This window comes from Carcharodon carcharias, chromosome 18 (genome assembly GCF_017639515.1).
Source record: "Carcharodon carcharias isolate sCarCar2 chromosome 18, sCarCar2.pri, whole genome shotgun sequence".
NCBI lineage: Eukaryota > Metazoa > Chordata > Chondrichthyes > Lamniformes > Lamnidae > Carcharodon > Carcharodon carcharias.
The window spans coordinates 38,381,450-38,400,990 of NC_054484.1; the positions used below are offsets into that span (position 1 = coordinate 38,381,450).

Sequence of the window (19,541 nt, forward strand, 5' to 3'; positions counted from 1 at the left end):
GGCAGTATTTCATTGAAAATCACTCAGAGCTCACAATAGAGTAGGTGCTCAATTTTCAATTATTGTAACTATGTCTATAGTACAGAACTGCATTTCATTTTTTAGACTAGGCGAAGTTTGTATGGGTTTCTAGCACATTTATATTCAATTTGTCCCCAGTTGCACATCTTAAGTATGTGGCAAATCAATTGTAAACTAAGTGTCACTTGTGCTGGCTGAGATGGGATCCATTGGCAAAAGAGGTATTTTCAATACATGCCCACCCGTTCAGGCCAGAGAACTGTGTTTTTGATTGTTAGCCTTTGTGCACCTTCCCTAGTCTTAACGAGATTAGTTAGATGTGCAGTTATTTTAAATTGGCTTTAGTTGCTGCAATATGAACTGTGCCGTTTCTGGGTCAGCAGGGGTACCAGCCATTATTGCAGAAACGCAGCAAGGTTTTTAAAACCACCTTTTGTTGGAGTCCAGTAAAATTGCACTCAATTCAAATCAATCAAGACTTTGTCAACACCCTGTAAATAAACCGTACTCATAGATTTCCATTTCTCAAGTGTCACAAATCATTATTCAAAGCTTTTGGAAATTGATGCATTTGGTACATAAAAGAAAGAAACAGGGAATGTAAGATTTTTAAAAATTAGGGTAAGGTAAAATCAAAGTTATTTAGTCAGCTAGTACAGTGACGAGTGTGAGAAGTTACTGGGGTTTTTCATAGAGCTTTATTTATACTAGGAAGCCACTGACTGGCTATGCCAAAAGATAGTTCAACACACCGGACTAGGACATGCTTTCAGGACAGTGATACTTCCCGCCTCAAGTTCCCAACCTCCGGCAGACTGTCAAAAAAGTTGCAAGGAGAGAGCCAGTCTTTCCCTAATGTGTGTGCTAGAGAGGGAGCTGCATCAGCCGTTTATTGCATATCATCTGGAAAGAAAGAAAACTTGTATTTATATAACAGCTTTAACATCTTTCGAACATCCAGAAACACTTCCAAGTTAATTAGTAGTTGCTACTATAGAGGCGAGCAGCAATCAATTTGGATTCAACAAAATACCACAGCAGTCAAGTTATGACCAGTTAAGCCTTTTTTGTTTGGGGGGTGGCGGTTATTGGCTGAGGAAGAAATGTTGGCCAAGGCAGTAGGAGAACTCCCCTCTCCACTGGTTTGGTAAAGGACAACACTAACAGAGGCCTACTTGTACTTTAGAGAGCTGATTTTACGTGTTCTCCCAGCAGGGAGAACAGCCTTCTCCAGCAGGTATGCTGCATGATGGATTGGAAATTGTGGGGACTGCACCCGCAATTTCCTAGTTATGTGCTATTGTCGGCAAAGCTCCCTGCCAGGAGCACAATTTCTTAAAATTGTAACATGTTCAGATTCTCGGGTAGGAAATGAAAATGAAAGCATCTGAAATGTTGTGTGGTGGGGGGAAGCAAAAAGTGCAGAGACCAAACCTTTTGTATGCTTTTTCAAGTCTCTTCAGGCTAGCAGGAGCGACACAACTGGCACGTAACTATGTTATTGACAGCACTAACAATCTATTAACATATTTATAAGGTGCAGTCTGTAACTATGCCAAGCACAGTCTGTACATGTTGCAATTTGTTCTTTTGTACTACAATGTGAGAAAGTGAAGCCATTTGAAACACAAAACATGCTTTTTTTAATCAAACACTTTCTGTGGGTGTGTGTTATTAACAGGACCTGTGCAAGGCTAATTGTGGCCATGTATCACATTCTTTTGTGAATTTTACAAATTTTCTCATTTCCTTTCCTGAAGGAGGTGACATGCCCTGTGGGATTTTATTTTGTGCAAGTCTAGAGAATGCGTATTGGCAGATTATTTGACTTTGGAGACGCTTTGGCTGAGTTTAATCATCCTCTGATATTCACTTTCCAGCAGAGGCCACTCAATTGTGCACAGGAGCAGGAACTTTCATTAATTTACCTTTCCCTTTCTAGCCTGGAATACCAAGGCCTTTTGGAGTATCTTCATGTTGTCCTGATTGTGAGCAGCTAACTGGTATAAACTAAGGACTGAACCTGTGACATTTTATTGTTTGTAGGCTAGGCACCACATGAAGCAATTTAAAAAAAAATTCACTTATGGGATGTGGGCATCGCTGGCTATGTCATCATTTATTGCCCATCCCTAATTGTCCTTGAGAAGTTGGTGGTGTGCTGCCACCTTGAACTAATGTAGCCCCTATGGCGTAGGTACACCCACAGTGCTATGAAGAAGGGAGTTCTAGGATTTTGATCCAGCAACAGTGAAGGAACGGCGATATATTTCCAGGTCAGGATGGTGAGTGGGTATCTGCTGCCTTTGTTCTTCTAGATGGTGGTGGTCGTGGGGTTGGAAGGCACTGCTCAAGGAGCCTTGGTGAGTTTCTGCAGCGCACCTTGTAGATGGTACATGCTACTGCCATTGTGCGTCGGTGGTGGAGGGATTGAATGCTTCTGGAAGGGGTGCCAATCAAGCAGGCTGCTTTGTCCTGGATGGTGTCAAACTTCTTGAGTGTTATTAGAGCTGCACTCATTCTGGCAAGTGGAGATTATCCTATCACACTCCTGACTTGTGCTTTGTAGATGGTGGGCAGGTTTGGGGAGACAAGGTAAGTTACTTGCCGCAGGATTCCTAGCCTATGCCATTGAATGTCAAAGGGTGATGGTTAGATTCTCTCTTATTGGAGATGATCATTGCCTGGCATTTTTGTGGTGCGAATGTTACTTGCCACTTGTCAGCCCAAGCCAGGATATTGTCCAGTTCTTGCTGCACTTGATCATGCTTCAGTATCTTAGGAGTCACGAATGAGCAGCTAAGAAGCCAGATGAAACATTTTAAAGGTAATATTATAGATTAATCATCTGAGCATGGCGCTGAATTTGCAGGGACAATGTAGCAGTAATCTGGGCAGGTGCTCCACACTATTTTCCCATTCATTAATGTGTGCCCAAATTCCTGATCTGTACTTTCAAAGGGCAATGCACTGGGAGCCTTATTTTCCCAAATCACCCCAGTTATCCTAAAGAATATTACCTGCATTGAGGTTGAGAGGAACTGAAGCTTTGTGTTCCATGTACCTGCACACTGTTCCTTTCTGGAATGACATTTTAAGGCTTGTGACATTAATTTAATAAGGTTTACTCAGTAGGGCCAAAGAAAGGCACTGCTCCATCTGTTTTTCTTACTGCCGGGTAAGGAAATGAACAACATAAGTCATTGGTTTATTTGTTGCCTAGAATTGACTTCATTATGTTAGTCCTTATGTATACCCAGCAGCAGGCAATGGTGTGGATTATGTCTTTTGGATGCTGTTAAGATCCTGGCTTATTGCTGACATTCTGCATGCACTTAGAGTCTGGCAGAGAAACAAAAAGCTTCTGAGTGCATAAAATTGTGTTGAAAGTCAGTTCTACACTAAAGTATTGTACTGTGTGTTGACCCCATTGTGAACTTCTGAACCTAGTCATCCTGTTTTTTCGCTATTTTCAAGGGTTTGTAAATGATTCTCCTACTATATGTTTGATCAAATGAGGTTTGAGTACAGTAACACTGATCAGATGAGGTGTAAATAGATGGAAAGTGAACTGGAGTTGTCAGGCAGCATTGGCAATGGTACTTAGATTTACAGAACAAGACACCTATGGTCGTTCAAGCCTGCAAAGGAGATTAAATACCTGTTTAGAAAAATAGTGATAATTGGGTTTTCTTTTGTCCTGCTCATATACATTTGTTTTGCTAGTTAAGTTATTTGTATTAGTCATATTTAATTACATTTTTGTGTTTTGAGGTAAAATTACATTAGAGCTGGTGGCTAGTACAGTATTGAGAACCTGCCTGATGCACTCCAATTGTTGCGGGCAATAAACCAAGATGATGCTGGGCTCTCCTGGGGCTGATAAATGTACTTTCTGTTGTAAAACTGAAGGGTACAGGCCTAACAGATCCCAGGTTCACACCCTTTTCTGTGCTATATGAGCTACTGTCAGATGGGGTCACAGGCAGGATGCTGCAGTTGACCTCCCCATCCTGATCTGGAGAGGGGAAATATCAGACCAGATTCTCAGCCTAATGGCAATTCAGTAACATTTATCAAAGGCTGTGCATGTGGGGATCTCCTAAAGACCGAATCTGTTTTTTCGGTTGTGATATTTTTGTGATAGTTGAATAGGCAATACACTGCTCACTGACGAAGACTGACTGAGGTTGATGAACCTGAGGTTAACTTGGCTGTGCAACCTTAAGTTAACACAAGTCAGCACCTTTTTCTGAGGGATGGGAGCGGATGCTTTTGTGTAGGAAATAATTTGCTACCATATAAGCAAAGTGTGTCTGTTATAGGGAGCTGCCCCAATACAGCAAAAGAGGGATTCTTTCTGTCAGCGAGATTGGGTGATCCTGTTGAAAATTTGAGCCAGTTACAAAAATCTAAACAAATGTGTCTAACCAGTTCCCTACTTGAAATATGAAGCCGGCTCATTCAAAAGCTTCTTTGTGCCAGTAAAACTGTTTGCACTCCCTTGAAGAAACTTGTGGCACTGAAAAAAAAAAGCCAACCATTCACAGCAGATACTAAATTTGAAGTTTGAATGTAACCAATCATGCCTCGACATTGTTCGGTTGCGGCAGTGTAAAAATTCTAAATGTATTTTCAAAAGTGATGACTCGAAGGACTTCACATGTTCTACATAACTTCCATTAGTTCTATATCTCCCTGCCCCTTTCTGCCACATCCCTCAACTTTGCTGAGTGATCATTCTGGATGCATTTCCAGGTGACAAACAACCCTATCTTTTCCCTTGGTATTCAATTTGCCTATGTAACAATAGTCACGATAATTTATTGTGTGAGGAGTTTTGAGACACAATTACAAGACTATGTATTTATATTACACCTTTCATATATAGAGACGTCCTCAAGCAAAGGTGTAAGGGAAAAATTGGATACTGAGCCACTGAAGACAATACTAGGAAATATGACCAAAAGCTTGGGCAAAGCGGTTGGTTTTACAATGGGACTTAAGGGTGAAGTAGGAGATGGAAAGATAGATGGGTTTAGAATGGAAATTTCAGAGCCTGGGGCTGAGGAGTCTGAGGGCACACTGCCAATGGTGAGGCAAATAAACAGAAAGAGGCACAAAGAGCTGGAGTCAAAAGTATAGACTGTTTTGCAGAAGGAGGTTGTAGCTTAGGAGATGGTGATAGACGTGGAGAGGGATGAGAACATGGATGAGTTTAAAGAAAAAAGTGAAAATTTTAAATTTGAAACATTGGGGAACAGAAGCCACTGTAGATTGCAAGGAGGTGCGATGAGTGAATGGAACTCGGTGCAGTTTGGGATACAGGCTGAATATGAGCTGATGTTTATGTAGGGTGGTGGATGGAAAGCTAGTCAGAAGAACATAGTCATCTAAAGATGACAAAGCATAGATGATAAGTATTTTATTAGCAAATGGTCTGGGGTAGGGTTGGAATTGGGTGACATTATGGAATCTCCCTACCTATTAGCAACCATGTAATTTCATGGGAGAGGCAAAAAACACACACAACCCCAGGCCACTTGGGGAGAACATGGTGGCAGGGTGGGGTGTGGGGGTGGAATTCCTCTTTGACCCTCTTATGTGATCAAAATTAGTCTCGCAAACCATATTGACCATGCTTATAACCCAGTGTTTTGCCTATTTGTTTACGTAAGATGTATTTTACACTCAAGCCAGGAACTAGTCCAGTTCTCTCTTGAAGATTTGCACTTAGCCCATGAGCAAGAAACTTGTTCCTTAGATCTATTATCCTCTGAAATAAAAGGAACGACCTACCATCTGATTTAGCCCTACCCTTATAGAGTCATACAGCACAGAAACAGGCCTGACGCTTTCCAATCTATTAAAGGAACACAGTTTAGGCTATTAACTATTTTGTATACCTCATCAACTCACCCAAAGGCTATGCATTGCTAAAGTGAATAGATTGAGCTTTTTAAGCCTATTTGATCAACTAAGGCTTTTTAAGTTCAAAATTGCTGATGGTATAAAAATGGGTAGGAAAGCAAGTTATGAGGAGGATACAAAGGCCAAGATTTTCCAGTCCCACCCACGGCAGGAATCGTCGCAGGCAGGATGGAAAATTTGGCTCACCAGCCCAAGGTCCATTAACCTCGGGCAGGAATTTCCAGTCTAAAGAGCCTGCGAAGGGATATAAATAGGTTAGAAGAGTGGGCAAAAATTTAGCAGATGACGTATAATGTGGCAAAATTTTAAGTCATCCACTTTGGCAGGAAGAATAGAAAAGCAGAATATTATGTAAGTGGAAAGAGACTGCAGCATGCTACAGTACAGAGGGACGTGGTGTCCTGGTACATGAATCACAAAAAGCATGCAGGTACAGCAAGTAATTAGGAAGGCAAATGGAATGTTGGCTTTTATTGCAAGGGGGATGGAGTATAAAAGTAGGGAAGTCTGCTACAAATATAAAGAGCATCAGTGAGACTGCACCTAGAGTACTGTGCATGGTTTTGGTCACCTTACTTAAGGAGGGATACACTTGCATTGGAAGCGGTTCAAGGGAGGTTCACTAGGCTGAAACCTGGGAGGAAAGGGTGAGCAGGTTGGGCTTGTACTCATTGGAGTCTAGAAAAGTGAGAGTTGACCTTATGCAAACATGAGATTCTGAGGAGGTTTGCTAGGGTAGATAATGAGAGGATGTTTCCTCTCTTAGGGAAATCTAGAACTAGGGGGTACAGTTTAATATGGAGATGAGGAGGTGTTTCTTCTGAGGGTCGTCAGCCTTTGGAATTCTCTTCCCCAGCAGACAATGGAGGCTGATCATTGAATATATTCAAGGTTGAGTAAGACAGATTTTTGATCTACAAGGTAATTGGGGACTATGGTGGACAGACAGCAAAGTGGAGTTAAGGCCATAATCAGATAGCCATGATCTTATTAAATGGTGGTACAGGCTCAAGGGGCTGAATGACCTATTTCTGCCCCTATTTCTTATGATATTATGAATTATTACTGTGGCACTCCTGAACCTTTTCCAAAGCCTCTAAATCACCCACCATATGATGGGCCCCAAAACTGGATGCTGCATTATAAATATGGTCAAACCGAAGCCTTGGACAAGGACAAAGTGGCGTGCCTTGTATAATATTGGATCATCCTGTTAATAGAACCTAGTACAATATTTGTTTTTGTTTTGGCTTTGGCTTCTTGATATTGGCCATGAGCTGTGGCGAGAATTATAAACTATAATGCCAAGATCTTCTGTCTCAACTATTTCAGTTCTGTTCCATTTAAGTATACTTGATGTTGACCCTGCCCACTTGCATACCTCTGCTCTTACCCAGGTTAAATCTAGGTACCGTTTTAGAATTATGAACTGGATTAATAGGATAGACCTAGAAAGAATGTTTCCACTTTTGGCTCAGTTGAGCCAATATGGGCCATAAACACAAGGTAGTTATTAATAAATCCAATAAGGAATTCAGGGGCAACTTCAGAGGAACTTGCTCCCACATGGAGTAATTGAGTTGTTTTCCAATTCTTTCATGGGATGTGCATGTCACTGAGAAGCCCAGCATTTGTTGCCCATCTCTAATTTCCTTTGGGGTAGTAGCCTTTGACTGCCACAGTTCATTTGTTGCAGATAGACCCACAGTGCTGTCAGGGAGGGAGTTCCAGGATTTTGACCCAGTGATGGTGAAGGAGTGGCAATATAGTTCCAAGCCAGGATGGTGTGTAGCTTGGAGGGCAACTTGCAAATGGTGGTGTTCCCATCCGTCTGCTGCCCTTGTCCTCCAAGGTGTTAGAGGTAGCGGGTTTGGAAGGGCTGTTGAAGGAGCATTGGTGAGTTGCTACAGTGCATCTTGCAAATGGTACACACTGCTGTCACTGAGAGTTGGTGGTGAAGGGAGTGAATGTTTAGGTTGGTGAATGCAGTGCTGATCAAGTGGGCTACTTTCTCCTGGATGGTGTTGAGCTTCTTTGTTGGAGCTGCACTCATTCAGACAAGCAAAGAGTATTCCATCACACTCCTGACTTGTGCCATGTAGCCTTGGATTAGCTGCAGTTTTCTCCTGTAAAGTTGTCAGCTGGGACCTTGCTTCAGTGTTTCAACCAAAAGATCAGTACTGCCCCAAAGTGTCAAAACCTGGATTGAGTTAACCAAGCTGATGCTTCACAATGAAATCTTGCTATTCAAAATGTTTTAATCGTGAAGCCTTTTGCAAAGTAAGTTAACTTTAATATATTGGCTAAATTCTGTGAAGATCCATTAATGCTGCACAGTCCCGCTGGCTGGTGGGAAGAATCATTAAATTGGGTGCTTGGATAAATTAATTTTGCTCTCATTTATGTCACAAAACTAGAACTTTTGGGGTTTTATTGATTGTACATTTTCGAAGTGAACAGTTCCAGGTGCTGGCTGGTACAGCAATGAAATGTTCATTGGTGAGTGGAATGCAATTATGGGCATCCACGTTCTTCCCACCCTCGCCCCAGCCGAAAAATGATTCGGACGAGATTTAGCACCAATCTGCTTTCATGTCACGTCATTAAAGAATTAGAAGTGAGGAAAAATCATACAAATACCACATGAATAAAAATAATGCTGTAGTTGTTGCTTATGCTTGTGTATTGCTGGGCCACTTGTTAGGGCAAGACCTAAGGATCAAAGTAGAAGGAAGTGAGTGCAACTGATTACCAAACTTTTCTCCTATTCTCGTTTCCATCGGACATTCCAACTCCCTCCTTAGAGTGCAAATCTGCTGATACTGGACTCATGTGAGCCTTGTTGGGCATTTCTATCTCAGTCAGTAACAAATATTCTGAGTTGAGGTTCACAAAATTGCAATTCCAGCATTTGATAGCGATCAGCTGACTGATATTTTTCCTTTCCTGGATACACACTGGTGATTTCTATCACCTATTGCTGAGATTAGAGACTTTCAAGGACCGCATTCACGCTACCAAGGTGGGTAGCTTGAGTTGGCAAATTTCCTGACTCAGTAGACCCACCTCTGTTTAAAGGGTCCTGTTGGACCCAATATATGCTCAGGTGGGGGGTAGTGGAGAATCGAGCCCGCTGACCCCGGAGGCAGATCATGGGCGGTCCCGGGATGGGCAAGTGCAAGTCGAACTAGTTAGAAGGCGCACTTCAATTCTCTGGGACTTTGCCGCAGAGCTGTTAGGCTCTCTGGCTTCATCTCTCATACCACATTTCTCCCCCATGTCGCCCCTCCCCCATACCCCATGCCAATTTATGTACAAAAACCACCCGCCATGCCATCCACGTGCCATTTTTAAAGGTCCTGACTTCACGAAAATCTGGCCCTGTGTCTTGATTACTCACTTGGATAAGCTTGAGTCATCAGAGGATGTTATTACTGATGTAATTCTTCAATAGACAAATCACCACACTACCACCAGGGGCACACAATACCTCATTATGCTGGCCTTAACTAATTGCCATGTTTTGCAGTGATGCTTGCCCCGCGGATAAATGAGATCATCTTTTTTAACAGAAGCTATTGTTATGTGACATGCGCGTCATGCCTCAAGCATTCAGTTCCATCTATGAGGTGGAGTCAAAGCTTTTTGGTTCAAAATTAGCTTTCAGACAGCTACGTAGTTGACTCCAGATAAGCAGACACCTGCCTGAGGCAGCATCTGTTTCATGAGTGCAGCCTGTTACACTAAGGACCTTGCCCATTGAGACTACAAACTCCCTGCTTCACAGAGGGATAATAGTTGTACTGTTTTCCATTCATTTCTCTGCCTCTAAGTTTCTGTTGTTTAAGGTTTTCGTAACTATTGCATGTCACTGAGCCAGATCTATACTGAGTTTAAAGTCTGCAGACATTGGGATTGACATATTAATTCTGCTGAATCTGTTCTGTTTCATTTGGATTATGGTTCTGAGCATTTACAGATGCTGGGATAAATTATCAACTTCATTGCATGGGCAGTAATCTGACAGATGGGTTTGCCCGCATATCCAATTTTCCTTCTATTGACATCAATCCGGATACCAAAACCAATGCATCCCATAAAATTATTAATTTAAATAGACAAAGCAATTAATCATTCAGTGCACACTAATTCTTATTGTATACATCTAGGTGTCTAAACTCATACTTTTGACTGAATACGAATCAGGAGTAAGTGCAAATCGGCAGCCTGTGGGTACACAATCCTGGACTTTTCATTGCTGATTTTTTTTTGTAATGATCAGCAGATCTTTTCAGACATTAGCTGCTTATCCTCATCAATGGGGAATGAAGCTGGGGAGCTTGAAGCGGACACACACATCAACTTGGTGTACTACTAGTAAGTTAGTAAAAAGCTCACCAAATCGCTGAATATAGGCCTTGTAACATTGAAGCAAATAGTGTATAGAGTAAAAGAAAACAATTTACTTTGTGATCCATAGGAAGTTATAAACGTGTGAGCAGAGCTTTTTTTTAATGAAAATCAGTCCTGCATAGATTTTTTTCCCCAAAGCTTTATTGCTTGCTGCCGATCCTTATCTATCCCTGAGTTGATTGTTCTTGGACTGTTGTTCCATCTCCCACTGTGATTGAATGGAATAACATCACTGACTGATGGAAATTACACATGCCTTGTTCACATTTCCAGCCCAGAACTTCTATAATATCTAGACTAGCTCAATCCCACTGAGCAGAGAGGTAGCGATGCTTCAAATTGGTCTACTAATTGTAGTGCGTTTTTACTCCCTTTTTCACTGTATGGCCAGGTAGAGGCTAAAAAGGCAATTGTGGTGGCTGAGGGGGCAGCTGAGGAGAGTGTTCTATACAAACGCCAACAAATGGACAGCAGAGCTCAAATGCCTACACATCACATGAAACATAGACACTTGGCATATATGCAGATTTATTGATTTTCTTTTGTGTTACCAGGAATGCATTTTGCCACTAGTAACCTGGACAGATTATGTTCCCTACGGACTGACATCAAATTGAGTAAAATAGGAGCTGTGTTAGTTCTGTTTTTGTTATTTGGAAATTAACAGTGATAACAATCAGAAACAGGGATCCTGGCTGTTGTTTCTTCCCCCACTTCTCTAGTATTGGGGCTTTAAGGTCAATTTTAGCACCCAGGCCGAGATGAGTTAATTGGGGATTGAAATTGGGCATCCCTAACCCAAACGGCTGAGTTCCAGACTAGGCAGATGACTTAGCACAGCGCAAGACTATTCAGGAGTATGTAAACCAATATTCTCAATATGTTCTTGCTAAATACAACAAAAGAGCCAAGAGCAATCACCTGTGTTGAGAGCATCTTTGTTATACACTGCTACTGATTGTAATAGTATATCTCTTTCATAGATATATTGGCACTCAGACACAATCAGGTGTAGGAATTTTCATTTAGACCTCACTTCATTACTATGGTTTATTGAAAATTCTACAGCTGTCTTTAACATCCTGCAGAACAGACTGTTCAGACTATTTTCACCCAATTTTTTTTGATCAGGAGTGAGAACATGGGGATCAGATGAGATTATTTATTACTACCTCTCATGTTCTGTGCTGTAATTCTATCTTCAATTGAGTAAACGCAATGCTGTCATTATGCTGATTTTCTGTTACAAAAGAAAGCTACACATGAGATAAAGAAATCTTTGTGAACAAGGTTATATACATAATCACATCTAGTCGGTTTCTCAGTTGGTCCGTTGGTGATAATGGTGCGTACAGAATGTGAGTACACATATTTTTTGACCGCACACAGTGTCTGCTTGCTTAGGCTTGACCCAACAGCACAACAGTCACACATTAACTCTTTAAAACATAAGAAATTAGTTGGCCATCAAAGCTCATCCCCTCTAGTATCTAACACTTGCATGATGGCATGAAGTAGTGATTGATTACATTAGGGGAAATGTAAAGCCTCTAATATAATCTCATTGAATATTTCTTGGTATATATTTTGAATAAGAATATGCTACAATTAGAACACTTTATTTTTAAAATATTTTATATTATTTGTTTTTTCCCTCACTTTTAAGATGAAGGAGAAAATGTAGCAATCGTGATCAAGGTTTTGAGAAATGTTCTGATCTTGGCTGATGGGGAAACAATGTCGCATAGGGAAGGCAATAGCTAGGGATCCAAAGAGTTGTAGAGAAAGTTTAAATGAAAATTTAATGGGACATGAACTTCCCCCCTCCCCATGATATAAAAAGTTGTAACTCTTGTGATATGGTTTGGTAAATAGTGGAAGGTATGAAAAAGTTACAGTGAATGAACTCTGGTGGGACGTGACAAGTTGTGTTCTTCGTGGCTCTCTCTTATGTTCTCAACTTTCACCATGTGTATTAATGACTTGGATAAAGGAGAAATGTTGTGTATCCAAGTTAGCAGATGATATCAAGTTAGAAGCACAGTATGTTTTGTAGATGGAGAAATTACAAAGGGGCATAGGTTAAGTGACTGGGCAAAAAGGTAGCAGATGACGTTCACTATGGGGAAGTGTGAGGTCATCTGGTTTGGGTCAGAGAAAGATGAGTTGGAATATTTTCTAATTGGTGAGAGATTAGGAACTGTGGAGGAGTAAAGGGATTTGGGTATCCAAGCATACATATCATAAAAGCTAGTGATCAGTTACAAAATTAATTATAAAAGCTTATGAAATGTAAGCCTTTATCTCAGAGGGATTAGATTACAACAGAGATGATGTGATGCATCAATAGTAGAGAGCCTTGGCCAGATTTCACACACGAAGAAGTATATATTGGCCTCTGAGGGGATACAGTGCAGATTAACCAGAATAGAATGCAAAGTTATAAAGGATTAAATTCTGAGGAGGTTGCATAAATGTGGCTTGTATTTCCTCAAGATTAGGAAGGTAGGTGATCTAGTTGAGAAATTTAAAGTGATAAAGGAAATCAATAGGGTAGATGCAGAGAAACTATTTCTTCTGGTGAGGAATCTGGAAAAAGAAGCCACAACCTTAAAATTAGAACTAGGCCATTCATGAATGAAATCAGGAAACACTTTTTCACACAAAGGGGAGTGGAACTCTGGAACCCCCCACCGATGCCCAAAAGGCTGAGCAAACTAAATTAAATAAAATGCCCAAGACTGAGATTGACAGATATTTTGATCAAAGATGAGTGAATGGAGCTGAGGTGCAGATTAACCATGATCTACTTGAAGGCAGAACAGGTTCAAGGAGTTGAATGGTCTACTCCTATTCCTATGTTCCCAAAATTCTGTGTAGTTATTTGTCAAAGGATGAGAGGTGGTAAAGTCAGAACACTGGATCAAACATAGCTCAAACAGGTGGCTGCCGCCTTTTCCATTGTGGTCAGTTGTTAAGGCTCCTTCACAAGATGAAAATGTTTAATGCTGACCCAGTTCCCAGCACAAGAAAAGCTCTCACAGTTCAGAATTTGAAGACTAGTAAAAAGTTAAACGATTATGAAAGAGACCAAAATATATGTGGGTGGATGAGAAATGTACAGTTGCAGAAAATGGGTGTTCCCACTGAAACATTGTGGTAGCCATATTATTTATATTGTGAAATTGATAATATACCTCACTGATACTTGTTTGGAAACAGACCAACAATGGAAGATCAGGCTCTGTACAAGAGCAGAACTGGGTGCAATGTAGAACTGTGTTTTCTAGAGGAGCATTATAGTTAGTTATTCTGAGCAATAATATAATTAGAGGATAGAAGGCTTTTATATGTAACCAGTTCCTGCGGCTTGCCACTTAAGCGTTTCTAAATAAAACTCTAGGATCCTCTTCCTTTTCTCCTTTCCATAATGACATGTTGGCATTTGTGGACTTGGAAAGTAAGAAACAAGGAATAAATGTTTTAAGTATGTTTACATTGGCTGTAGAGGTGTCTATCCTGGTATGCAAGCATTGCATATCTAGTGCCAACTGAAACGTAAACTTGCCAGATTTTTTTGAGACCAGATGTTGGGAAGACCTGGTTTAAATAATGGATCGTTTTGCCAGTGATTATTAATCAGTCTGGCATATTTCAACTGGGGCTGCCACTGAGAATCAGCAGTACAAATACAAGCTATAAGACTAATAAAAAAGCAGCTTAAGCCAGCTTGATATTTAGATCCACTTTTTCTACATGTTTTGGGTTTTGTCTCTCTTGTCTTTTATTTTTGTAAATTTTGATATATTGTCTATATGGAGGTGAGTGGTGGTATTTTTCTTTATTTGTTCATGGGATGTGGGTATCGTGGCTAGGCCACCATATATTGCCCATTTGCCCATCCCCAGTGATGAGTTGCTTCCTTGAGCCACTGTAGTCCATTGTCTGTTGTAAGGGAAGGAATGTTTCTCCTACACAGAGTCAAAATAAATTACTCCCCCAATCAGTTGGCCATCTTGCTGCTTCACACCTACACCTGACCTGTTCCCCATATTACTGGAGTGACGGGTGGTGGTTAGTTAAGATATCAGGCAGCCTGCCTGTTCTTAGGCCTATTGAGACCCTGCCCCTTAAGGGCCTCAATCCACTTCCACTGCTTTTCAGTCAACGGGGGGCAAGGAGAGCAGCCTGGCAGCTTTGAATGCACAGGCTGCTATTGGGCAGGAAGGAGGGAAGGGGTTACTTCCTTTTGGGGGGTCACCTGTGACCATCGGGGGGAGGAGCTCTCTCTCTCCCCCCCCAACCTAAGATTGTACAGTCTTCTATTCTTAACCCCCACCCGCCCACTCGTTTGGGGTCTCCCAGCGGGACCAAAATCCCCAGACTTGCCTCAAGTCCAGGAGACCTCTTTTCCTTTGGGACTGCTTTTAGTTCCAGCAGTGGCCACTGCTCTCTCCTGGGGCTGCTGGGACTACAGAGCTACCACCTAATCAAATTGTCTGGCAGCTCTTTAGGGCAGGATGTCATCCCTGGTGGGGCTGGATGTCCTACTCTGACCCAATTAAGGCTGCCCCCAGCGTTATAGTGATGTGGGGCAACCATATTTCTGGTCAGTGAGGTGCTGACTGACTTTTGGGTTGGGGGTAGGTAATCCATTCACAGAGAGAGGTGATCAATACTGAGACTACAGTGAGTCCCCTGAAGAAGAGGAGCCATGGAGCTTGAAACAAGCTAAGTGTCTTGCCTGTGCCAGGCTGGCAGGCCCTGTGAGTGGGGTGAGGGGTTGCCACTCTCCCTGGCCCAGCCATCAAGCTGTCAGCATTTACTGGTTGGCCTGGACACAGTGTGGGGCTCCCCCACCATGGGTAAAATTGTCATGAGTGTGCGCGTAAGTGACAGGCGTGGTGTTTTTGACATGTGCCCAATTTTAGGCCCCCACCCCTGGCATACTATAAAATTCAACACATTGTCTCCAAGTAACAGGTCGGTCTTTTTTTTTTATTCATTCACAGGATATGGGCTTCACTGGCTTGGCCAGCATTTGATGCCCATCCCTAGTTACCCATGAAAAGTGGTGGTGAGCTGCAAGATGGAGCATCCATTCGACACTTCTGGCTGAAGATTGTAGCAAATGCTTCAGCCTTATCTTTTGCACTGGTTAAGGATGAGCATATTTGTGAAGCCTCCTCCAATGAATTGTTTAATTGTCCACCACCATTCATAACTGGATGTGGCAGGACTGCAAAGCTTAGATCTGATCTGTTGGTTGTGGGACCGTTTAGCTCTGTCTATCACTTGCTGCTTATGCTGTTTGGCATGCAAGTAGTCCTGTGTTATAGCTTCACCAGGTTAACACCTCATTTTTAGGTATGCCTTGTGCTGCTCCTGGCATGCCCTCCTACACTCTTCATTGAACTAGGGTTGATTCCCTGATTTGATGGTAATGGTAGAGTGGGGGATATGCCAGGCCATGAGGTTACAGATTGTGTTCGAGTACAGTTCTGCTGCTGCTGATAACCCACAGCGCCTAATGGATGCCCAGCCTTGAGTTCTTGGATCTGTTCGAAATCTATGTCATTTAGCATGATGGTAGTGCCACACAACATGATGGAGGGTATCCTCATTGTGAAAACGGGACTTCGTCTCCACAAGGACTGTGCGGTGGTCACTCCTACCGATACTGTCATGGACAGATGCATCTGCAGCAGACAGGTTGGTGAGGTTGAGGTCAAGTATGTTTGTCCTTCTTGTTGGCTCCCTCACTGCCTGCCACATACCCAGCCTAGCAGCTAGGATTGAGATGAAAACAATGTCTTCATTCAGAAGGTTGTGAGTCATTGGAATTCTGTATCCCAAAGGCCTGTGGATGTTCAGTCATTGAGTATATCCAAGACTGAGATCAATGGATTTTTGAAACTAAGGGAACCAAGAGACAAGACGTTGGAGCAGGAAAGTAGAGTTGCCAAGATGTTAGTGAGGAGGACTTTGCAGGGTCGTGAGGACAATGTGGGTGTGCCTTTGTCATTTCCATTGTCTAGATTGACGTTGGGTAGTCCATCCAGTTTATTTTTGTTGGACTTTTTGTAGCAGCTTGAGACAACTGAGTGGCTTGCCAGGCTATTTCAGAGGGTTTAAATAATTAATTCTGATGATGAGTCATTTTGGACTCAAAATTAACTCTGTTTCTCTCTCTACAGATGCTACCAGACCTGCTGAGTTTTTCCAGCACTTTTGTTTTTATTTCAGATTTCCAGTATCTGCAGTATTTTGCTTTCATTTCAGAGGGCAGTTAAGCATCAAATATGTTGTGGATCTGGAGTCACTAGTAGGCCTGACTGAGTAAGGATGGTAGATTTCCTTCCCTGAAAAACATGAGTGGACCAGATGGGCTTTACAACAATATCGTAGCTATGGGATCAACAATATGGTAGATTTGAACCCTGTCCCTGGTGCATTAGTGCAGGCATTTGGATTACTAGTCTAGTTAACCATATCACTGCTACTGTTTCCATAAAATTTTGCATGACCCAATCCTCCTATTTCTTATACTCTTATGTACTGCTGTGTGCCAGCCAGTACCTTCCACACCTTTCAGTGGATGAGTGGAGCCCCATATACTGCTCCACAGAAATTGTCTAATTGGTGCTTAAGTGCCAAACTTGTACATGTCTGTTTTGGCACTTTAGGTCCAGAATCTGGTGGGCAAGAGTTAAGAAATACTGTTTGGCCCTCTCACTTCCTCTAGAAACTAATAGGACGTCCTTCCTGTCATTATTAATTGGGGGGGGGGGGGGGGGAAGTGTTGCAGTAATCAGTTAATATTTAGTGATGATGCACAGCTCTTTTTAAAATGAAGGTTGAATTCCTGTTGATCACACAATAGAAATGAATTTCACTTGAAAAATGTAATGGACTAAGTTTTTACGTTTACTTTGGTGTAATAACTTGCTTGAAAAGGTCAAAGTAAAATCTGAAGCCACAAATTAGACTTGCGTTTCAATGTAATTATGGCATAGGAATGTTTTTCTTTCTCTCCATGGTGATCAATGCTTGAGTGCCAAACCTGCAGATGTCTCTGTTTCAGCACCTCCAGGCAAGTTCAAGTAATAGTAATCAGCAATTAGAACCAAAATTGCGTGCTAAAGCCAGACTTTCGAACAGGTGTGGTCTTATTAGAGCAGTATCCATTCAATGCCTGGTTCCACGATTCCACCAAAATAACCTCAATAATTTTCTCCTACTTCACACTCCTTCCCAACAAATGATAATCCTATCTTTTGTGACTGTTTATTTACCTGAGCCATTTTAATCTTTTTCCAATGAACGCTATCTTTTGTGAGCCAAGATTCCCACTCCTGATCACTCTCTCCAGTGACACTGCTGAAAGTGTGGCTGTGTAAATACTGAGGACAAATTGAGCTTTACCTTCTCCGCTACCATCCTGCTGTTACTCTCTGTTAAAGGCTCAAACGTAAAGAGTGGTGCCTTGGAACTGTACCCCAGTGATAGATTTAATGCCAATGAGAAAAAAACTGAAGAAAAATTTAGCAGAGAAAGGAGACCTGTGTGGTTATATGAAACCCATGAAGCGTTAATCTGTTGAAATAATAATACAACATTGGACTTCACTGGAGTTTAAGCAAAATGTTAGCTGGAAAATATGTTGGCTAAGGAAAGCAAATTAAGATATTTGGTTTTAAGATGACACTGCAGCACACCGATAAATATATTTCACAGGGTTTTCACGGTTCAATTGTTGTAATTATAGATTAACAGAACACTCAACCTTTCTTATTCTTGCTGAGAGTGTTATCTTATGTTCTACACTGATTTCCCAAGGAAAATCCAAACTATAATCAAGATTATATTTTAGAATTTTCTTCTAAATTACTTGGAGTTTCTTTCCCCTTTCAGCTACCCATCCAGCTGTGAATTATCATGAATATAATTCGTGTTCCTATGTTACCTGGTGGGCAAGGGTTAAGAAATACTGTTTGGTCCTTTCACTTCCTTTGATTTTCTAATACAGTTAGAAACTGAAAGAACATCCTTCCTGACACTGTTAGTTGGAAAAAGAATCTTGCATTACTCAGAATTAATATTTAGCAATGACGCAAAGCAGTTTTCTTTTTAAAGAAAAACACTTAGAGATCCTGTTCATCACGTGGTGGAAATTAATCATGCCTTTATGAAAAATGTAATGGATTACACCGCCTTTTACTTTGGTGTAATATATTGTACGAAAAGGTCAATGTAAAATCTGAAATTTCATTGCCGACTTGCATCTCATTTATTGGCCCAGAATTTCCTGAAACCATTCACTGTAACTGCGGCATAGGAGAGCCCTTATTTCTGAGAGGAAATTGTGCATAAATGATTTACGCCGCAGCATCCATGTGCTAAAATCTCCTCAATTGTTTGCACTAATTCCAAAATATGTCTGCGGAAACCTTCTGATGGTTATTTACATAACCCTAACCCCATGCAAAAGACCTTGAGTTTTCTGCATTTACATGAGCTAAATTAATGCCCAGAAATGCAGGTGCAATATTTTCTGAAGCCACGTGATTGTGGTATAACTGAGAATTCTGATGTTTGATGCTAACGTTCTTTTGTTTTGCATTGTTCTCAGTGCACCCAAAATTTTCCAGACCCTTGCCCCTCCAACAAGCTCGGAAGAACTAAGCAACTGGAATGGTCTTTTCAGTGGCCATAACCCTGTTCTGTATAATCATGGAGAGAAATAGTAGAGCCAAAAAAATCTCTGAAGCACCATGGCAGAAGTTAGCAGCCCACTTTCTGTTGTCTATGTTGGTGACTCAGAATTGACACTTCTTTTACGCAGTTTCAAAGACCTGGCACATCAAGCAAATGAACTCTGTAGATCTGGTTTTAAAATCCTGTCTACAAGTTTGGTGCAGAAATTGGCATAAGTATGATCAAGTATCTGGGCCATTCTAACCTTTTAACAACAGGTCAACAGCAATTTGCATTTCTTATTGTCTTTAATGTCAAAAATATTCCCTGGCTCTTGAGGCAGAAGGGAGAAGTAAAAAAATAGATTGAAACAGTAGGTCTTGATTCATGACATTAGTGAGGAGAGGTGACTTGGCTGAAAAGATGGGTTTTGAGAGTATTTTTAAAGGTACAGCGAGAAATGCAGAGACAGTGATCTG

General features: G+C 41.4%; 1 protein-coding gene across 2 annotated transcripts in view; it reads left to right on the forward strand.

Annotated features, from left to right (window-relative positions):
* LOC121290771 (CD166 antigen-like) overlaps positions 1 to 19,541 on the forward strand; it is a 258,149-nt gene that overhangs the window by 169,262 nt on the left and 69,346 nt on the right. The gene's annotated exons all lie outside the window — the stretch shown is intronic.